General features: G+C 37.1%; 1 protein-coding gene across 6 annotated transcripts in view; it reads left to right on the top strand.

Moving 5' to 3' along the window:
- Nucleotides 1–17,118, top strand: part of LOC127627051 (receptor-type tyrosine-protein phosphatase epsilon-like) — a 107,077-nt gene that overhangs the window by 33,395 nt on the left and 56,564 nt on the right. Inside the window, exon 3 of one of the 6 annotated variants that reach the window (XM_052103260.1) lies at nucleotides 9,537–9,615. The exons of 4 other annotated variants lie outside the window; for them this stretch is intronic. The gene's annotated coding sequence lies outside the window, so the exon portion shown is untranslated. Of the gene's footprint in view, nucleotides 1–9,536; nucleotides 9,616–15,476; nucleotides 15,556–17,118 lie in introns of those variants that run through there. One more of the 6 variants, XM_052103263.1, reaches the window with a different exon arrangement.

Raw genomic sequence — 17,118 nt, 5'->3', positions numbered from 1 at the left:
GAAACGAGACAACTTTCCTCCAGGACCATGGTGCTACATAAAACAACATAGGACCAACACAGAACCACATGAGACTACACAGACTAAATAACATACCTATATAAAGTGCACGTGCAAACGTGTGCAAAAAGTACGGGACAGTACAATAAATTACTAACAATGAACAGGACAAAAGGCACAGGGAGAGACAGTGCAGCGCCGACCAGTACACAGTAGTGCAAAAAGATGACAGTTTCTAAAAATGCCAAATGTAAACATAACATACTATGAGATAGTGTTCTATGGACATAGCGGTTATTGAGGTAGCAGCCAGGTATAAATTGACAATAATTAAAGTGCAACTCAGGACACGTGTGTGTCAGTCCAGTCTCTGAGTATTGAGGGGTTTGATGGCTTGAAGAAGCTGTTACACAGTCTGGCCGTGAGGGCCCGAATGCTTCAGTAACTCTTGCCAGACGGCAGGAGGGTGAATACAAGGGTGAATGCATGAGTCTGTAATACAAGTAATATAATGTATTGTTTTTGCAATCATGCGTTAAAGTAAAAGAGTTTTGATATTATAACATAGCGGGGGTGAGTAATAGAGTGAAAAATAAGTGTTTATATTATGATTCATACATAATCAGCAATAGTAGGCCTACTTGTTTTTTGTTTGACAATGAATGCACAGTTGTTGTAGCGCCTCTACTGTTCATTCCGCTGTCCTTCGGCGAACATAGAAAGTGGCACGCGTAAGTCATTTTGCAAAAATGGAAATAGAGTAACATTCATTCTATGAGACCAGATTGCATATTACAATTTTCAGTAGCAAATGCATGCAAAACTGTCCATTGCACTGCTTCAGAGTCTAGTTTTGAGTTTGCCGTTTGGAAATATTTATTTTCCAAAAAATAAGTGCAAAAGAAAGAAATGGAGGGCCATGATTATGCAGTGTTACGCCCTGACATTTGCGTTGCTATGCTGCAAATGAACACGCCTGGGTCAGGACCCGTGCAGAGAAATGTATACAGGTCTGTTCCCAAAGGGAGACTGTCTCCATGCCAACCATCTGACCAGATTACCGCTGTACAGTCACAGGCTCTGATCAGAGGAGCCGATAAAGCGGTATAAGCTTGGAGAGAGAGAGATAGGTAAAGATGATAATGAAACACAAACAAGCTGATGTGACATGGATGGTTGAGTTGTGGTTTGATTTGTCAATGTGTGTGAGAGACATGTGTGTACATGCAAACGTCTGCATGTGTCTTAGAGTACACCGTATCTCACACTTAAATGAATAGTTCACCCGAAAATGTAATTCCTGTCATTATTAACACACCCTCATGTCCTTCCAAACCTGTATGCTGTTGTTTTTTTTTTCCATGGAACATAAAATAGGAACATTTTAAATATTATTTTCCAGTTTATGGTGACCTCTCAAGCTCATTAAAGCTACACTATGTAAGTGTAAATGCAAATTCATTCATGAGCAAGTAGCCTACACCAACAATCCGTCTTCCAAATCGTATTATTTGCCTTACAACGGTTCACTATGGTAAGCGTATAATAATGATTTATATTTTAGAGCTGTTGTGACAGATTTGGCGGGAAATGTCACATCAGGGACACTGGATTGCTAACCATGGATAATTCAAAAAGGCATCCCACTGAGGAATCTCCCGTTTTCAAAATAAAGAAGCATAACAGGAAAAGCAACAGAGCCTGCAATTAAACAAGAAACAACTTCGGATTGGCTTTTCAGAGGTGGTGACAACTCCGAGATCTTAAAGGATTTAAAACTGATCCAGAGATGGAGTTTTTTCTTGCTGGACAGGTCATATATGGACCAATATTATTGGACCAATAGTTAGCCAGGTAACTCTTTTAGCACGGTAATTCAATAGATAGTATTAGCCACTCTAATGGGACATTTTGTTATGGATTGTGATACTTCGATTCTTCAAGGAAGGACGATGGAATAAAATGAACTTTTATGCTGGTAACGATGCCAATCTCTAAACCAGTTACTTCCTTGGTCTATTGGCCTGCTTGCTAATATATAATAGTTTCCATCATTTGATTTTTTCTGATATGACTAGCAATCGATATGTCTAATGTCATCGTTGCCTAATTTTTTGTAAAACTAACTGTTTTTAATAAGTCAAAACAACAGCAGAAAAATGCTTCTCACTTGCTCATAAGATATATTTTCGGATATCCGTCTTTCTCTTAATGTTGTTATACAGTAGGCCTATATTTATTTTTTGAGGGGTGGGGGCGAGTTTTGTTGTCGTTAGTGACATTCGCTCTGATAAGATGATCACCTGTAACCTTGGTTACTATTCAAACCATCAGAAGCATCCGCTTAGAAGAGCAGAGGTGAATCCCAACTCATGTAATTTCCAAAACAATGTTCCTCCGCAATGAACCTGCAGTTTTATCCTTCAACCGCTGGAGTGCCAAAAGTTACAGCTTTAATGACACCAAAAAAGTAGTCCTTACACACCATATTTGAAGTCTTGTTTGTGTGAGAAATAGATACAAATTTAAAGGAATAGTTCACACGAAGATGCAAGTTCTTCAGGTGAAGGACACACTTTCTTTCCTCCTCTGAAATTTCATCATTCACTTTCATTCAATGACAGTGATTGTGACTGAGGCATTAATTCTGCCTAACACCTCTTTTTGTGTTCCACCCAAAAAATTAAAAATAAAATTGGTTTGGATCAACAAGACCATTTTGAATGAACTGTCTCTTTAAGTCGTTATTGACTGATAATCCTACTCTCTGACAGAGCCCATTCAACTCTAGTTAAACCCTAATATAGGGTGGGAACGACATTGGGTTGTGTACATGATGACAACACCATTGGGTTAACTATAGCTTTAAGAACATGCGCTGAGGGGTCATTTATGAACTCCCACACTTAATAGACTCTGATTTGAGTTGTGTTGATTTGGCTTTATATTTTGGGGATCTTTAAGGCTGTTGTCTGCTGTTTTGGGAAGTTGGATTCTCTCTTCTCTTCTCTTGCTCTCTCCTGGCAGATTACACATCCAGCTGCGCCAGGAAAAACAGGGTACAAAACTATGCTTGTTATTTCCAGCTGTCTCATCTCCACACTTCTGTATTAGCATTCAAGATGAAGATGTGACAATTTCATTATCATAGTGACAAATGCTAAGGTGTAAATTTGTATAAATGTTTAGAAACTGCACACAGTATATGTTTGAGGTTACTCTCTAAGGGTAAAGCTAAACACCACCACATAACAGTTTGAAACAGTATGTGAGTATAGTTTTATTTTTAGCGCTGCTAATTTTATATTCCCTTCTGTTTGACCACAAACACTAGTTTGCTCACAGGAAGTGATGTCTGTCTTCCTTCCGTTTTTGCGCTTGGAGGATTCTGAGTCTGCTTTAAACAATTAATTTGTGAGAACAGACTGGAAATTAGAGGGGGTTCCTCTGGCCTGCTGATCTGAGGCTAAGGTTTTCACACCCCACCTGTTATGTTTAGAGTTTTAAGGTTGTAGTGGCAGGGACATGTTGATTAGTTCAGCTGGTGTTTTAGATCATTAAAAGTTCAATTCTATTTAATTCGGGACATAATAGCCTACAGTTAAGATTGTGATTAGATTAGAATGATTATTTGATTATTCAAAATATTGAATAGGGGAGAGATAGAGATATATGTATTAATGACCTTTAGATTTTCTCTCCACATGTGAACGGATTATCATCCTGTTTTCTTGAAAAGTCTTTTAGTATTTCATAATGAACCTTTGATTGTGGCAATCACCTCCGCACTCGTGTTGTTCTTCGCTGTTCTGTCATTAATTTTCAATATATGCCAGTTGATGTAGGAATAAAGAGATGAGACACGAGCATGTAGTTAAGTCAAGCTTAACTCAATAATAGGGAGTGTGAACAGAATACAAACAGTGAAAGCGAAAGTAACCTTCGCGTTGGAGGTCAAATATTACCAAGTGCCGATAGAATTTAAATTTGTATTTTGTTTAACATTCTTTCTGGTTATATCAGAAATTCCATCTTTCCTTCATGCCAATAGTGCTTAACACTGCTTAACACGTGGTGAATTATTGCATTAAGGGCTGTTAACAGGTGTTTTGCCCGTGATGGAGTGTTAGTGGAGCGCTCTTGGAGCAGGAGAAAACAATGATGCTCCAATTGTTTTAAAACCCGCTCCTCGCTCCAGGCAAAATCATGCCGCTCCACTCCTCGCTCCGCTTCACTCACATACATTAAATAAAAAAGCGTCAATAAAATAAAATACACACACAATATATATATATATATATATATATATATATATATATATATATATATATATATATATTAGGGCTGTCAATTTAACACGTTAGTTCAGTGCAATTAATTTTATAAAAAATAACGCGTTAAAAGAATTTACGCAATTAATCGCAATGCCCACGGAATAAGGAAGATTCCTGAGAAATGCAAGCTTGTAGTACCACCTGTTTACTCCAGAGGGCAGTAATTGAAATTCCAACTGTGTGGCAATGCGCAGTTTATACAGTGAAGAAAACAACCATCCAGCATTCAGAAAAACACAATCATGTGTTACGTTCTTGCATTCAAAACACTTGATGGAGTGCAAATGTGAACTAAGGGATCTCAAGATGTGTTTAAAGATTGAGTATTAAACTATATTTAACTTGTTACAATGACCTGAAAATTTATGTTTATGACACAACGCACCCGAGACGCTACACAAGCACGTCTGACGCAGGTGTTCATTGATGTGTCCTTAAACAAGCCCTCATTATAAATCTCCAACTGATTGACAAATTCACTTGTGTAATGGATTACTGTGAACTGTGTGACAATGATTGACTTATGATCAATAATATGGTAGTAAACAATACATTGTATTCTAAAGCCACTTTTTGTATTGTCTTGACAATGATTAACTCTTCAACCACAAGAATTAAAATGCATTTTAATTACATATATATATATATATATATAAAAATTATATTTAAAGATAATAATATATCATTATTTCATCAATATATATTGAATCATTGTTCTATGGGCTTTCTCAGTAAATATTTGTAAATGTGATTAATCGCGATTAATTAATCGGGACATCGTGTAATTAATTCGATGAAAAATTGTAATCGATTGACAGCCCTTATATATATAAATAAATATATTATTATTATTATATATATATTTTTTATTATTTGACATGCCATTAAAGTACATTAATTGAAAAAAGGAATTGGGAGGTGGGCAGACGGTTCCAGGAAATGGTCTTTGTTAATAATTATTCACATTACCCTGGGTTGTTTTCTCATAGTCTCTCTCTCTCTCTCTCTCTCTCTCTCTCTCTCTCTCTCTCTCTCTCTCTCTCTCTCTCTCTGTCTGTTCCACAATTGGAGCAGCTCTTTATTTTATTTTCCAACATCAGCACCTGTGCACTATTCCATTACGCTGGTTGTATTGTCTGATTTTGTATATGTTGCTTATTAATTAATTAGCTCGACGAGTTTGCAGTAAATATCATTCTCATCAAAATAAAACCACACTTTCTGACACCTACCAGTTCTCTATCCTGTCTCTACAGTGATATCTGGTGTGGAAAAAAAAAGGTGAAAAGTATTTTCAGTGTAGTCACACCACATCAAAGCTCTTAGTTTTAGGGTGTCAAAACCAACAGAAGGAAAGGAAAGATTTCAGTTTTTTAAACTGTAAATTACAAACTGTCGAAATCATTCTTTAATAAATCCCTTTATTGTCACTCAACCATATACATATATAAGTGCAACAGTGGGTGAAAGTCTTTGGTGCAGTTCCAAGCAACATATCAGTCATGACAATTGCAATAAACATCTAACTTACATACGTATAACACAATTTACACATCTTGTTACACAATACAATATACAACTAATAATATACAATATACAGTATACACACAATAAGAAGACCGTATACAATAAATACACACTGTACTGTACAGCTATTGGTTGATAGTCAGTTGCCAGTGTGTTGTTAAGAGAAGTATAAAATGTGAGTCCAGTCAGAGGCTAATGAAGTGCAGTGCTGATATAGGTATCATGAGTGATCAAGTGTTCAAAAGTCTGATTGCTTGGGGGAAGAAGCGGTCATGTAGTTGGCTGGTCTGGGTCCTGATGCTGTGATACCGCCTGCCTGATGGTAGCAGTGAGAGCAGCCCATGACTCAGGTAGTTGGAGTCTCTGATGATCCTCCGAGCTTTTTTCACTCATCGGCAGGTATATATGTCCTGGAGGGAGGTAAGCTCACCTCCGATGATGTGTCTGGCAGTTCGCACCACCCTTTGCAGGGCTTTGCGGTTGTGGGCGGTGCTGTTTCCATACCAGGCGGTGATGCAGCCAGTCAGGATGCTCTCTACAGTTCTGGTGTAGAACCATGTGAGGATGTGGTGTTCATACCAAACTTCCTCAGCCGTCTCAGGAAGAAGAGGCGCTGGTGAGCCTTCTTCTCAACGGCCTGAGTGTGGACGGACCATGTGAGTTCCTCAGTAATGTGGACACCGAGGAACTTGAAGCAGCTGACTCTCTCTGCACTGGTACTCAATTGATGGTAATGGGACTGTGTTCTCTGTCGTTGAAGTCCTGAAGTCCACCACAAGCTCCTTGGTCTTACTGATGTTTATCAAGAGGTTGTGCTCCTGACAACAGCGTAGTGTGCACCTCGTCTCTGTAGGCTGTTTCATCATTGTCAGTGATCAGACCTACCACCGTCGTATCATCAGCAAACTTGAAGATGACATTGGAGCTATGTGTTGCCACACAGTCACGTGTGTACAGGGAATACAGGAGTGGGCTGAGAACACAGCCCTTAGGGGCTCCAGTGTTGAGAGTCAGTGGTGAGGAAATGTTGCTGCCCATTCTAACCACATGGTGTCTGCTTGATAGGAAGTCCAGGATCCAGCTGCACAGCGAGCTGGTTAAGCACAGAGCCTGGAGTTTCACATCAAGCTTTGAGGGCAATGTGGTGTTGAATGCTGAGCTGTAGTCTATAAACAACATTCTCACATATGTGTTCCTTTTTTCCAAGTGTGAGAGAGCAGTGTGTAGAGTAAGTGTATAGCATCATCGGTGGAGTGGTTGTTGCGGTAAGCAAATTGCAGTGAGTCCAGTGAGGCAGGCAGCACAGAGCAGATGTAATCTCTGTTTAGCCTCTCAAAGCATTTGCTGGTGATGGGGGTCAGAGCAACAAGATGCCAGTCATTTAAGCAAGTGATTTTGGATTGCTTTGATACAGGCATTATGGTGGACATTTTAAAGCATGTGGGGACCACAGACAAGGAGAGGAAAAGGTTGAAAATGTCCGTAAAACACCAGCCAGTTGGTTTGCAAACGCTCTGATGACACAGCCCCGTGGCTTTGTGGATATTCACCCGTCAGAAGGATCGGGTTACGTCCACGACGGAGATGGAGAGTGAACTAACCTCTGTAGCTTCGGCTGCGAGAGCTCTCCCCACAAGTACGGTGTTGTTTCCCTTGAAACGAGCATAAAAATTATTAAGCTCATCCGAGAGGGAGGCAGTGTCATATTCCCTTTGAAGTCCACGATGATATTAATTCCCTGCCACAAGGAATTAATCAACAACATGTCACAGGTGTTGTCTATAGATATTAAAGTGATCTTATAAGTAATCGCTTTTTTTTGATCTACTGAAACAATAGTTTATTTTATTATGAATAAGATTGTAATTGGGGAAAAATACTGTAAACAAGCACAATATAATTTAGGCTTTGCAGAGAGGCTGATAGTGATGGATAGAGCAGTTAAAAACCATATTGCACCCAACAGCAAACCCGCAGCTCGGATGTGAACACGGCAACACTCTGTTAGTCATTTCACACGGAAAGAGGGCATTTATAAGTCTTAAAGGTACAGTAGCATAAAACAACCCATCTAATTATTTGGGTCTGAGAGGGTGTAAAATAATCATGCTAAATTAAATAATAATAGTTTTTGACATTAACTAATATTAAAAGCTAACATTGAAAATGTAATGTATATATATATATAAAAAAAAGTTAAAAAATAAATACATAAATAAATATATATATATATATATATATAAAAAAAAAAAATAATATATATATATATACATATTTTTAAGTGTTCTAACAAGTCTAGTAAAGTCTTATTGTTGTCCCTCTTCCTTACTGATAACAGCAGGCATCTTCCTCTTAAAAACTCAGATTATCATGTGGAAACCCAGTCAGCAATTGTGTGAGAGCTTGCAGCTGCTGACAAAAACCCTTGACAAATACTTCAGCCTGAGCATGTGTGACATGACTGAACAGGATTTACTGATAATGGCAGAGAACAAAGGGCACATGTGGTGTGTGGAAGAACGAGAGGTATCATCTCAGTGTTTTTTGTGTTTTCCTGTTCTGTGGTTTATGGCAAACACATAAAGCATAAGACAAACTATGTCTTTCAAATGCACATCTACACTGAAAATCAGGTGTTCAGAATCAAATCTGAAAGGATTTATAATCTAATCCCATTTAATAGGACACCATACTGTCAATTATATTAGTATATATGGGCTGCCCTGTGAACGCACACAGTGACTGACAAGCAGATCTGACCGCAGTCCTCAGACATCTTTTGTTTCATAAAAAAATCAATAATGAAAAAAAAAATCAGTTTGTAGCAACAAAGACTCCTTTGCTTTAATTTAATTATATAAATGCAAAACAAAAGCATTTTGAACAGGTTGACTTTTAACTGGCACTGTACAAATAGCATAAGACACATACTGTATGCAACAATTTCACAAAAACAGGCGTACATCACATACACACAAATGCACAGATGGGTCATTATCTCCATGACTGGATTTGTAGCAGTGCAGAAAGTTTGAACTACAGTACTCTAATCTCATTGGCTCATCCTTTGAGATATCTACTTGACTGGTGTGTGTGCAAGCTGGATGTAAAAGTTTTTATTTATGGTCCTTTTTCCCTTATTTGTAGGACAGTCGAGAGAAGGGATGTACCAAAACTGATATCAGAACTGGGTCAGAAACCACACTCATGTCATAAAAATGTTCCAATACCATAAACTGATACCATCTGGCGTTTGATTGTCATCACGCAAACATTCAGCGCACAATCGTTTTATGTCCTAGCGAGATTATTTAACCTTTGATTATTTGCATCTTCGGTGCACTTCACACATTCACAAGTGCTCAGATTTGGGGCAGGGCTGGACTGGTAATCTGGCATATCGGGCATTTTCCCGGTGGGCCGACACACTTTTGTCCTAAAAAACAAAAAAAAAACAAAAGCACAAGCCAACTGGTCAATTTGTATTAACATTGGGTTCGTTGCGAGTCTTAATTTTGGACCCTGTAGGTTTTTTGATGTGTGTGTTTGTTGCAAAATGAATCACAGGTGACAGGTGTGTGTGTGTGTGTTTCGCATAAAATACAAAACTGTGCTCGATAGAAGGCAGGCAGCAGAGCGCAGGTGATTAATGAGCACGCTGTGTTTTTTCCTCAGCACATACTGCAGCAAAGCCGAGAGATGCATCACTGGCTGTGCCGAAGGACACCCGAACCTCTAGCTATGTGAACACAAGGTGAAAATTTAAAGTAGTCATTTAGTTTGAATAACAATTTGATTTCTGTAAACATTTACTCACCCTCATGCTGTTTCAATGAGGGTGAGTAAATAATGACAGATGTTTCATTTTTGGATTAACTGTTCCTTTAATCAGAAACCATCAGATGTGGGATGGTCTCTCATAGAGAATCAGCCTTTACTGGTGCTCTGACTCAGAGATTGGACCATACCCAGAGTCTAAAACCCCCACGCGGTCCACACTAGCCCAGGTGCAGTAGACACAATGCAGGCCTTTCTTCCACTGGGGCTGTTTATGTGCAGCACGAGGAAGAGAGCAGAGGAAAAGAGGGATCACTTGTAAACCAGAGACAAGAAGTGAACTGAAGTGTTCAGGGCTCGTTGGGACATTGGAGTGCATTGCAGTATCGACCAGCTGTAGATGAATGTGACGGAAGGTTTTTTCAGCAGTAGTCAACTCATACAGGGTCCTAATATGCTTACGTAACTGTGGTGACATTTTTGCAAAATTACATAACATGGTTCATTACACGTATGATGGCAGTTCTGTGGTGAAATATCCACTATTTGGCTCTAAAAGCAAGTTACATTTTCTCCCAAACGGATGTGGTTTTTATGGTTAATGCTCCATTGATTTTTAAATCAACAAAAGCAACCTCCTTAAACCTAAACCTAATCAATAATGTCATAAAAAGCTAATGTGTGATGAAAACGCATTTGCTGAAGCAACCACGTCATTTTGGCTCACGTGTTGACTCATTTCAGGAATCGTACTCCGGTGCTTTGTAAAGCAAATGCAATGCTCTATTGCAAGTGAACAAGCTTATAAATAAAGTTGCACATTTTAAAATCACCTTACAAGTCATGCACTACAGTAAAAATGTTTAGTTGTCATAAAACAGCATTGTGTGAGGAATAGGGCGAAAAGTAAGTGTTTATGAACTGATAATCTGCCGTTTACTCGTGATTTGTGTGAAAGTGAAAAAAGTCATTGTTGCTGTAGCGCCTCTAGTGTTCATTTCACCAGCAAACTGCTGCGATACGTATAACGAGCCACATAAAAATTATTTTGTAAAAATTTCTGTGAGACCAGGTTGTTTTCAAAATGAAAGGAGAAAAGTGTAATTTACCTTTTGGCGCTACTAGTGTCAACAATCGCAAAAATAATCACTGTTTTCAAACTTGCTTCTTGAACACACCTGCTGTCTTCCATTGGTCCAGTTGTTCCGCATCCAACTCATGCTTGTACGTATTAACAGTTTAGTATTGCAGTATGTTCCAAAGTAAACAACATTTATGCACTCTGAGGTCATGTCCATACTAATACGTTTTAACAGTGTTTTCCTCCACTGAAAGAGTTTCAGTGATGAGACTTCTGAAAACACTCTCTAGTATGTCATACTTTGGAAAACGATGATTTTAGCACACTGTTATTGGTTCTTGCTGATCACGTGAAAACATCTATGCAAATCAGTATTATTATTTGTGTGTGTGTGTGTGTGTGTGTGTGGGTTTGTGTGTATACATTTATTAAAGGGGTCATATAATGGTACATGCACTTTTTCAAGTTGATTGTACTGAAATGTGTGTTGGCTGTGCCTGTACACAACCATCCTATTATGATAAAAATCCATCCAGTGTTTTTGTTTTAATCTCCTTATATATTTTCCCCTGCCTCAAATGGAGCCGTTCGACCGTGTGACGTCACACGGTCGGACGCCCCTCCCAGGATTGTTGATTGACAGCAGTGTTTCAACACAGACCCGCCCTCGCTCGTGAGTGAGCTGTCAATCATAGTCCGTCATCATTGTTGATACACTGGAGCAGAATGCCGCCTAAGCGATTGTGGTGTTCTGTTCTTCGGTGTAATAACGAACACAGCAGTCATTTTGATGTTCCTAAATCTGAACCGCTGAAGACGCAGTGGCTGAGTTTTGTTTACGATGGGAATATTCCCCACGAGCAACGTCAATGCGTTCATGTTTGCGCAAATCATTTTTCACCAGACTGCTTTATAAACGAGGGTCAGTATAAAGCTAGTTTTGCTAAGAAGCTGCTGCTGAAAAAAGATTCGGTACCAACTATTTATATTCCCTCTGCACCTCCAGAAGAAGTAAGTGTAACGTTTTATTAACCTTTATATTAGAGAACGGAGGGGCGGGGTGACCAAAGCTCATTATCATTTAAAGTCATATGCACTGAAACGGCGTGCTGAAAACAAAGCTGTTTTTGAGCAGGTAAAATTAGTGTTTTCTTAAAATACTAATGAGAATTTTTAATAAAAGTATATTACAAAGTTTTCATTTAGACCCTAAAGATTCATATTAACTTGTACAAAAATGGCATTATATGACCCCTTTAAAAAATTAAAATGTTTAAACTAGTCCTGTCAGTCCATATCTAAAATGCTGAAATGTAAAAATGTATAAACTTCTTTTCATGTCACAATGCATTTATTTCCATTTTAGGAAAGAAAACAAAACAATATGTAACAATATAATGCTTTATTAACATTAACGTTAACAACATATCCAAACAAAGCCTTCCACAGTATAAAGATAAAAATGCACTAAAATATCACCAATTCAAGTAACATTAAACATTTCCCAAAGTTTGACTAATCTAAATAACTAGTCCCCATATAGTTTGCATATTCACTGCAGTGGGCATCTCCAATCTCTCATGCTCCACATATTAATCTGACTTTAAAATGTGGCTGCTTTGCTACAGCAATCGTGAAGCTGCGTTCATGATTCGTTTCAGAGTGTTAACGCCAGCGTCAAATGACTCCACGCTTGCAGACAAAAACGTCTCATTCTGCATTTTGGTCATAGTGAAGACTTGGCTTGCTTCTGTGGTCATTAAAATGCATCTTACAAAGGTCCCATCTGGGCTTGTTTTGTACATCAAATAGCGCTAAGTGGTAATTTCTTAAATTTATCACTGAAGCACTCTTGTTCGCGTGCCGGTGGTGTGTCCGTCAGTGTAATCACTACGGGCGGACACATTACAAAGGTTCCGCCCTCCCAACAAGTGTTTATACTGGTTTATGTTGTATAAATGGTAAATGTGTTAATGTGTCTTCATCGCAATTAACACGTTAAACCTTTTTCATTAATAGCATGCGTTAGCGCATTGATTCTGACAGCTCTAGTTTAACCATATAAGTGTGGACGTGGCATGATTCTTTGAAATGGAGTCCTTCGGATTTTTAGTGTAGGGCATGTCCACACCAGTGTCGGACATTTGAACTTATAAGGCATTATTTGCCCCCTGGATTTGAGTTTCAAGGGCATTGTTTAGCTTTATAAGGGCAATTTGTTTTCCAAACCATTTAAACCATTATGTCAATGTAATTAATTGATTAAGTAATACACATTCATTAGATTGAGTATTTTTTTTTACCTCTTACCCTAAGAATGTAATCAACATCAACCCCTATTGTATTCCTTTATGTGTAACAAAACTATAATATTAAAAAATAAATCAGATGTTGCATTTTTTTGACCTCACTTTTTGAATTTCTGATGGATTTTTGGTGGCATTTTTGTCCCAAGCCCCCCCTTTTGACCCTAGTCCTCACTTAGAAAACTTAGTTGACTTAGTTTACGCCTTGTTTTCAGCATTTTCCTCCTACGAATTCAGAGCGGATTGAAAACGCTCTCCATTACCGCATACTGAAAACTATGACATTAGGAAACTGAAAACAGAGTTTTCAAACAAAAAGAGGATTAGTGTGAATGTGGCCTTAATCTCTGTTTAAGTATGAAGTTCCAGTTGGACTTAAATGAAAATTCAGTTTGATCAAGGAACGATTTTCAGGATTGATTTGTTAAGCGGACTTCACAGCTCATCTAGTATCAGATCAGTGTTGTCTCTTTCCCATCTGTCTCTCTATCAGAAATTCTGTGTTGCCAAAGATCGTTCCTGTGACACACAATATTCACTAATCCTCCAGATAGCCACCGCCGAATCCCAGTTTTGTCTTTCCTGCTGTCTGACATCTATGATACATGATCAGAACACAGTCCAGAGATGTGCTTTTATTACCTGATATTTCACTGCCAGGAAACAGATGCCCACTCAGGGAGGAAAACAATCACCAGGGAAAGAAAACACGCTGAATTGGACAGAAAAAAGTGACCGGCCCTGAGGTTTGGGCTGGATGATAGAGTGAATATTTATGGAATATTGCTGGTAATATAAAATAAAGGGATAGTTCAACAAAAATTCTAATTCTGTCATAATTTGCTCCACTTCCTGTCATTCCAATTTCATACGACATTCTTACTTTCTTGGTAGACAAAAGGAGATTTTAGGCAGAATGTTAGCCTCAGTCACCATTCACTTTCATTGCATCCTTTGCCTTAAATCGAAGTCATAGGTTTCGAACAACTTGAATATAACAAAGTTTTAAATGCACTTTTTATTTGCCTGTTAAGTTTCCTAAAAAATTGTCTTTTGATTCACATTTATAATGGCGTTAAGTCACTCTTAATTGTTTTATTGCATCTCAAATTTAAACTTGAGACACAAAAACGGCATTAGAGTTGAAATGTTTGATTCATTTGCGTGAATCAATTCAAAACTGATTAATTGATTCATTGCATCATCGAAATGAATTAAAATGCTCATCAATTATTTTTTTTAGTGCAAATGCTTATTATGAAGTTTTTTTTTTTTTTTTACTGTGTATTGTTATATTTGTGCATATAAATGAAAATAAATCTTTATCCTCCTGGTGTTCATTTAGTACATTTTTTTCTTTTTTTATGGCTGGTTGAAATGATGATTTCTCTGATTTCAGGGCAACTGCATAAATATTGATCTACATGTTAAATAGTCACAATGCAGGAAAATATGAAGATTTTATTGGTAAACATTTACAATAATGTTTCGTTCGTTAACATTAGGTAATGTATTAGGTATCTTGATCAAGCAATGAATAATATATATTTTTTTATTGCATTTTTTCATCTTAGTTACTTTAAGTTAATACAAATACAATTGTTCATTGTTAGTTGATAGTGCATTTACTAATGTTAACTAATACAACTTTTGTTTATAAATATATATATATATATATATATATATATATATATATATATATATATATATATATATATATATATATATATATTATTATATGTTGAAACTAACATTAGTTAGTAAATGCTGTATAAGTATTGTTCATTTTTAGTTCATGTTAACTAATGTTAACAAATGGACCCTTATTATAAAGTTTTACCATTTTATTGAGTTATTCCTCCAGTCCTACCAGCTATAGCATAAAGAGAGAGAAAGACATAGTTTGTTTCCGCATGTTTGTTTTCTTTTTTGGTTATCAGATATGCACGTTGTTTAAAGTGGAATTTCAGGCTATTAATGATTCAAATATTGCCCTCATTTGTGTGACAGTTTAAAAATCAGGGCACTGAATCCAGGCCATCATCAGCGTCTTTAGGGCAGGAAATGACATGTGATTAGAAGTGATATTTCGAGCGTTCCCGTCAGGGAACAGATCTGCCTCAATGTTGGCAGCTTCCTGCCTGATGCGCTGGGCATTAACAATATTTCAGCAGTTTGAATTGCCACAGATCCCCTTAGTGAACACAACTCTGGTATATGAAAGACGTTTAGAGGAATTCACTAACAATGGATGTTTATGGGGCAAAGGGTGGTTACAAGCCAAAATGTGCAACCTTTATGTTTGACAAAATGCTTATATGAATTTTTCTGGATAAAAACATATTTTCTGAGCTTTAAAGTTTGAAGAGGGACTTCTGTTCTAGGTGGATTAACTGGTAATGTAAATGTTAACAGTACTGTGGATAGTTGTGGCACATCTCGCTCTGGTTTCAAGTAACTGGGTTTAATGGCTTTGCATGGTCATTACCGGAGGTGAAATATTGGATATAACTTTACACAGATAAGACTGGTAAGTGATCACACCAATCTCATGTTAACACAGTGTTTTATGTCTATTCCTTACAAATGTTTATTTTAATGTCAAAGCTTGGCCCATAGATTAGACATAGACATCAAATATATATATATATATATATATATATATATATATATATTGCAACCAAGATTTTAGGTACAATTTTTCATAAACGAATAAAAGAAAGTTGATATCTTACAGGAATGTTCTGGGTTCAATACAAGTTATGCTCAATCGACAGCATTTCTGGCATAATGTTAATTACCACAAACATTATTTTGACTCCGTCCTTTTCTTTATAAAATGCATAAATCAAGGTTACAGTGAATGGAGGTTTTAAAGGCAGAAATGTGAAGTTTATAATTGTATAATATCACTTACATTAGTTAACACTCATGTATTATTTGAGCTGTAAAAATTTTTAAATTGTCATTTTTAAGGGTTTTAGGGTTTGTTGAAATTACATCATCATGGTAGTAATAAAGCCCAGGAAGCGATTTTATCACTCTAAAACCGTGTTGACACAAATATTGTTTAGCCACAAATGATGTCGATTGAGCTTAACTTGCATTGAACCTGGAATATTCCTTTAAGTCTAGAAACAGGTCTCCATTTCTTATATTCAAAAATCTGATATATGGGAAAACATGTGAAACACATACTGTATATAATATGTATGTTCATGTATGGCTTTCACTGACATAGAAAATGTCACATACTTGTGTATATATATTCAACATACAGAATATATATATATATATATATATATATATATATATATATATATATATACTGTATATACAGTACAGTACATAACTTTTAGGCACTTCTGATGTTTCACAAAAGTATTTGTCTTAAGATGGTTTTATATCTTTAGCTTTAGTGCGTCAATAGGAAATATAAATGTTAGACTCCCAAACATTAGATATATAAGAGACATTATTAAACAGCAAATGGTTTGCTTGGATCTAGTCTTTGGGCTCACATTACAAAGAAAGAGTCAAAACTTTACTTTTACATTTATTCGTTTGGCAGACGCTTTTATCCAAAGCGACTTACAAAAGAGGAAAACATAATCGAATCATATTAAGGAGACAGTGGTACGAAAAGTGCCATATTACAAAGTTTCCCTATAGTATTCAAAACGTATATACAAGTGCAATTTTTTTTTTTATAGTGACTAGTTAAGTGCTCTTGGAAAAGATGCATTTTTAGCCATTATTTGAAGACAGAGAGTGAGTCAGCTTCACGGATGGAGTTGGGAAGGTCATTCCACCAACATGGTATGATGAATCTGAAAGTCTGAGAAAGTGTTTTGGTGCCTCTTTGTGTTGGTACAACAAGGCAACGTTCCTTAGCTGACCACAGGCTTCTGGTGGGAATGTAGCTCTGCATAAATTATTTTAGGTATGCTGGAGCAGACCCAGTGACTGTTCTGTATGCCAGCATCAGAGCTTTGAATTTGATACATGCATCAACCGGCAGCCAGTGGAGAGAGACAGAGAGTGGTGTAACATGTGCTCTCTTTGGTTCATTAAAGACCAGATGTGCTGCTGC

Source organism: Xyrauchen texanus, chromosome 33 (assembly GCF_025860055.1).
Source record: "Xyrauchen texanus isolate HMW12.3.18 chromosome 33, RBS_HiC_50CHRs, whole genome shotgun sequence".
NCBI classification, from domain to species: domain Eukaryota; kingdom Metazoa; phylum Chordata; class Actinopteri; order Cypriniformes; family Catostomidae; genus Xyrauchen; species Xyrauchen texanus.
Note: the sequence above shows the minus strand (reverse complement) of the source record. Positions and strands in the feature narration are given on the sequence as shown.